We start from the raw sequence: 6640 nt of genomic DNA on the forward strand, positions 1-6640 counted from the left end.
TGATCATGGGGCCATGTGTGTGGATGGGGTGGTCACCACAAAGAGGTACCTGTGTCCACATCACTCCTCCTCCTGAGGCTAGTAGGAGTAACAGGACTCAGCATGCAAGGCTGAAGATGAAAGTGTTGGCTCTGTATGCAAGGGGCAGTAAGACTGTCCTGCTCAATACAGGAGACAGTCACTCCAGAGCAGACCTTCAACTCATCCCAAGGGAGGAGTGCATCTGACCTGGGCGTTCACTCGGATCTTAGCACAAGCAGTTCTGGCCCTCTAGGACTTCCTTATGCTGCTTACCTGTCTCCCCTCTGGAGGACATTTATCTCACGTTTTGTTCTGGTTGCCAGGAGGTAAGTGAGTCCACAGAAGCACAGACCTCCACTGTGCCCCAGTGAACACTCTGTACAGTCTGAGCTGAGGCTATACGCATACCTACATTTGATTTGTATCAATCATAAAGTATATATTTGCATCTATTTTAAATTGTTTTTTTGACTCCTGGGGAGAAGAATTATGTAAAATCTTAATAGGAGATGCTTGCTGATAAATCCTTGCATTGGAGATGATTGACATCCTAAACAGAACCACAGGAAGTGATTAAAAGAGAATCACACAGAAGCACTCAGAGGCAATGTGTTAGTTATGGATTATGCGTTGACCCTTGAATCATCAACCCATGATCCCAGTGGGAACTGCACTGTATTGAAAATAACTTTAGTGTTAGAGGTAGAAGCTTATGCCAACTTCAAAAAGTAAACTTTAGAAAATAAAATTGTAAAGCTGTAAATGTAGTTCTGAAAGGCTAACTTCACACATAGTGAGGGAATGTGCTGGTTTCTTATAATCAGCTTGATACAAACCAGAGTCATCTGGGAAGAGGGAACCTCAGTTGAGGAATTACCTCCATCAAATTCACCTGTGTTCATGTCTTTGAGGCATTTTCTTAATCGGTAAGAAAATCAGTAAGCACTGTAGGCAGTGCCATCTGTAGGCAGATGAGCCTGGGCTGTATAAGAAAGGTGGCTGAGCATGACAACTTAAGCCTTCCTCAGTCATCACTGTCGTGTGCACAGAGACAAAGCCAGCCGGATGGAAAATGCTAGGACCTTGTGTCATAGGCGGCAGTACAGCAGCTACTGGGGAAAGGAATGTGGAAGAGGCGGCATGTTGACCATTTTCAAATATCCCACTGACACTCATGTTAGAGAGAAAGCTTGTTTGTTCTGTGTGGCTGGAAAGGTCTACATATACTGACTTTGGGTGCAAGTTTTGTAACAGATCTAATTGAAACAAAAGGCTCTCAATCTGTGGTCCATTTTTTTATTATCAGGATGTTGTACAAACAGAACTCAGTCATTAAGTAAGGCAAGACTGGAATGAGATATGTATTCTGTACCAGGTCTGGTATTCTGTGATTCTAGAAATTACTAATAACCTTTATCCAGTATAGACTTGGATTACTCTAATTCTGTGTAGTAGACTCTATTCTCTTTTTATATTTTTATATTTCTCTCTTTTACTGAATTTTTGTGTATTTCATACCGAACATCTCAGTCTTAATCATCTTTATACCCTCTTCCCCACACTCACACCCTCCCACAGCCCCCCTCCCAGAACTCAAACACTTTGTCATTTGTGTTAAGGCCTGTTGTGTCAAGTTAGTGTCCCCAGATGTCCCTCAGTGGAAGTTCATCCATTGAGGTCTAGTCAGCCTATCTAAAGTCTCTCACTTTAGGAAGATCAGCTCTTCCTCCTTAGAAGTAATCATATGCCAATATTTCTTCAGCTAAGATTGGGGTCTGCCGTCCATTTCCCCAGTTCTATGCTAGGTTTTTGTCTGCTTGAGTTTGCATGGGTTCTTGTGCATGCTGACAATTGCTGTAGGTTCATATGAGCAGGGTCCCAGGAGCTTACTGTAGGACTCTATTTTCATATGGTCATGCACACCCCCCCTGGATCTTACAATCTTTCCACTCCCTCTTTTGAAATGGTCCCTGAGCTCTGGGTGGGTGTAGTTTAATATAGGAGTCCTATCCAAGGACCAGCATTCTGCAGATTCTTAGTCTCTATGCTTTGGTCATTTGTGACCTTTTCTGTTCTTGGTCCTCTGTTACATGAGGGAGATTCATTAATGAGAATCGAGATAGTCTCTTTAAAGGGGCCATAAATACATAAAATTGCACGTGTAAAGGCTTCTGTTGGTTTGCTTATATTGTCAGCTTGACACAGCCTAGAGTCACTTGGGAAATGGGAACCTTGGTTGAAGAATGTCCTAGTTCAGATTTCCTTTGTCCATGTGTATGAGAGAGATTGTCTTGACTGATGATTGATGTTGGATAGTCCAACCCATTGGGGCGAACCGTTCCTAGGCAGGTGAGCTTATGCTGTAAAGAAATCTATCTGAACATGAACCCTTCCTTTAAGATCAGCTCTTCCTCACTCACCAGTAATCAAACTGCCAATAATTGTTTGACAAAGATTGGGGCCTATTGTTCATTTTGACAGTTCTGTGCTGTGTTTTTGTCTACTTGAGTTTGCATGGGTCTTGTGCATGCTGACACTATTGATGTAGGTTCATATGAAAAGGGTCCCAGGAGCTTATAGAACTTTGTATATGGTCATGCACCTCCTTCCTGGCTCTTACAGTCTTTCTGCCCTCTCTTCCATAATGGTTCCTGAGCCCTAGTTAGGTGAATTTTAATACGGGAGTCCTGTCCAAGGACTCAACTCTATAGGCTCTTTTTTTCTACATTTTGGCTATTTGTGACCTTCTGTGTTCCTGGTCCTCTGTTTCATGAAGGAGCTTCATTGATGAGAATTGAAAGATGCATTAGTGTTCTTCTTATCCCTTGTTCTATGTTCTGTGAGCCTTAGATGTAGAGGTTGCATTATAGATGTGCCATTTAGGCTTGGGCAATTCATAGACAATCTCTGTGTGTGAACAGTTGCAGAACTCTGTAATAATCTCTTTCACCTGCTTTCTTAAACAGCAGAGGACCACCTGCCCAGGGGTGGCACTGCCCACAGTGAGCTGAGCCCTCCCATATCACTCAACAACCAAGAAAATGTCTCACAGATCTGCCCACAGGCCATTCTGATAGAGGAAATTCCCCAACTGAGGTTCCCTCTTCTCAGACATGTTACCATATCTTTGTGTCCTATTAAAGTATGTTATTATTGTTTATAGTAGTCATTACAGAGGCCTTTCATTTGAGTAAATGAATTTTAGGCATTTTTGTAATTATTGTAAATGTGATTGCTCACTTGACTTAAATTTTAGATAATTGGCTATTAGTCTAAGCAAAGCTACTAATTTTTGCACATTAACTTAATATCTGGAAAATGTACTGTATTAACTACCTTCAAAAGTGTTTTGTTGGAGCCTTTGGTGTGTTCTTGTCATCTGAGGACAGTGACCTTTGGACTTCCTTGTTTCCTATTAGGATGCCCTTCTTTAGTTTTGGCTTATTGCTCTCGCTTGCAATTAAAGTATTTGGTTAAATAAGATATGAATGTGGACTTCCTTGTCTTATCCTGATTTTATTGAGAAGGCTTGAAGCATGTCCCAATTCAGTATGAGGTTAGCTGTTAGCTTGTTACATATGGCCTTTGTCATGTTGGGTTATTATGCATGTATTTATTTCCTTATTTGTGTGTGTGTGTGTGTGTGTGTGTGTGTGTGTGTGTGTGTGTGAATGTGTGTAATGTATTCCTCCTTTGTGTGTGGGTATGCTCTTCTGGAGGCCAGAGGTGAATTATGGGTGAATTATGTGTTGCTTCCTTTATCATTTTCCATGTTATTTTTGAGGCAGGGTCCCTTTGCTGAGCCTGGAGCTTACGCAAAGGCTAGACTAGTCAGTGAGCCCTGAGTTCTACCTCTCTCCCACCCTGCCCCTATACTGGGGATATTTGAACACAGATACATGCCACTGAAACTGATTTTAGTGTGAGTGCTGAGATCAGAACTCAGGTCCTCATGCTTGTGCATCAAATACTTTACTACCGACCCATCAAGGGTATTGAGTTTTATTACGTGCCCTTTTTTTGGGCACTTGTTGAAATAATCATGTGGTTTTTTCCCCCCTTCATTCTGTTTATGTACTATTTCATGTTTATTCATTGTATACGTTTAATAATCCCTGCATCCCTGAGACAAATCCAATTTGATAATGGTGAGCAACATTTTTTGTTGTGTTACTGGTTTCCGTTTGAAAAATTCTGTCTAGAATTCTTTTGTGAGTGTCCCTTACAATATTGGCCTGTGGCTTCCGTTGTGTTCTGTTATCTGGAAGAACTTCCTCCTGCTTAGGATACTTAAGGAAGAATTGTTAGTACTTCTTCAAGTATCTGATAAAACTCAGTATTAATTATATTAAATCTGACCCTGAGCTTTTATTTGGGGCACACATTTTATCACTGATTCCTTCTTATGTATCATTATTGGTCTGTTCAGGTGTTCTGTTTTCTTCATAATTCAGTCTCACTAAGTTACCAGTTGGAATTTGTAAGAAGTTGATCCCTGGGCTGGAGAGATGGCTCAGGGGTTAAAAGCACCAGTTACTCTTGCAGAGGACCTGGGTTTGGTTCCCAACACCCACATAGCAGCTAACAACCATCCATCTGTAACTCCAAATCAAGGGGATGTAATGCACTCTTCTTACCTCCATGGGCATTGCATTAACATGGGTACACCTATATATGTGCAGGCAAAATGCACATGCAATAACAGTAAATAAGTATCTTTTGAAGAAACAGGTCCCTTTCATCTAAGTTAGCAGAGTTGTTGGCATGTGGCCACTTATGATAGTCTCTAATGATTCTCTGTATCTCTGTGGTGTTGGATGCAATGTGTTTTTTAATCCCTGATTGTGGTGTCTTCTCTTTCGTAACCAAACTCATGCTTTTTCAATTTTATACATCTTTTCAATGATCTAGCTCTTCATTTTTCTGATCTTTTGAATTGATTTTATTTATTTCTGATTGATTTTTATAATTTCTTTGTAACTTTGTATTTGATTTATTCTTGTTTTCCTATACTTTGATGTACAATGATATGTCATTTACCAAGATCTGGATACTTTTTTTTCAGATTTAGGTATTAATTGCTATGGTAATATTTTTGCTATATCCCATGAGTTTTGATATGTTGCAAATACATTTTCATTTGCTTCAAAAAAATCTCTTAATGTTTTCTTAATTTCTTCCTTTAAAAATGGTTTTTAAAGAGTAGCTTGCTTAATTTCCACATATTTTTACAATTTCCATATTTTGTTACAGATTTCTAGTTTTGTTGAATTATGGTCAGAAAAATTAGTGATCTGATTTCATTTTAAAAATAGTGTTGAGATCTGTTTTTGAGGCCTGTCATTAACTGGCCTGAAGAATGACCCACAAGTTAAGAATGTGGATTCGAAGCTGTTGTGTGAATTGTTATGCAGAGGTCTGTTAGGTCCTTCTGGTCTAAGGTATAATTTAATTGTGATGCCTTTTTATTGAGTTTCATTTGTCTAGATGATCTGTTCATGGTTGAAAACATGACATTGCATTCCCCCTGTTACTATGTTGGACCAGTCCTCTTTTTAGATTTGTTTGTATTTGCTTTATATATGTGGTTTCTCTCACGCTGAATAGAAATGTACTTATAATTTTAGTTTTTCTCACTGAATCAATTCCTTGATCATTATATAATGACCTCTCTTCTTACTGAATTTGAGTTTAAGCCTGTGACATCTAATACAAGTGTGGTTGCTCCTGCTTTGTTTTGGGATTGATTTGCATGGAATATCTTTTCGCTTTCAGTCTATGCATGTCATTAGAACGGAAGTGGGTTTCTTGTAAGTTTCATACAGTTGGGCTCTATTTTTCTGTGTTCATTTACCATATGTCTTTAAACTGAAGAATTGTATTCATTTACATCTAGGCAGCTACTGATAACTAAGGTCTTCTGAAGCCATTTTGTAACATTTTCTAGTTTTACTGTATAATTCCTCTTTATGACCTCCTCCTCTTACAGCCTCTTCACAGTAGTATCATGCTCTCATTTTTTATTAATTACTTTGATTTTTGTCTATTACAGAATTTTGCTTAGTGGTTATCATTAGGCTTATAAAAAACATCTTTTGACTGTAAAAAGCTACTGTGAAATGATAGCAACTGACCATTGGTTGTAAAGCTCCAAAAAGAAAAAAAAATCAATAAAAAATACTAATTAAGGGGCTGGGGAGATGGCTCAGCAGTTAAGAGCACTGACTGCTCTTGCAGAGGACCCAGGTTCAATTCCTAGCACCCACATGGTGGCTACAAACCATCCTTAACTCCAGTTCCAGGGGAATCCAAAGCCCTCTTCTGACCTCAGCAGCATTGCACGACATGGGTGCACTCACATACATGCAGGCAATACACTCGTACACATAAAATAAAAATAATAAAATATTTTAAAAATACTAATTAAAATACATTAAACTTACATTATATTCCTTCCCACCTTTTATTTTTTTGGATTGGTTTATTTTTATTTTATGTGTATGAGTGTTATGCCTACATGTATGTGAGTGCACCCATGTTATGCAATGCCAGCAGAGGACAGAAGAGGGAGTCAGATGCCCTGGAACTGGAGTTATCAATGGTTGTTAGCCACCATATA

This window comes from Nannospalax galili, unplaced genomic scaffold (genome assembly GCF_000622305.1).
Source record: "Nannospalax galili isolate Female #2095 unplaced genomic scaffold, S.galili_v1.0 scaffold83, whole genome shotgun sequence".
NCBI lineage: Eukaryota > Metazoa > Chordata > Mammalia > Rodentia > Spalacidae > Nannospalax > Nannospalax galili.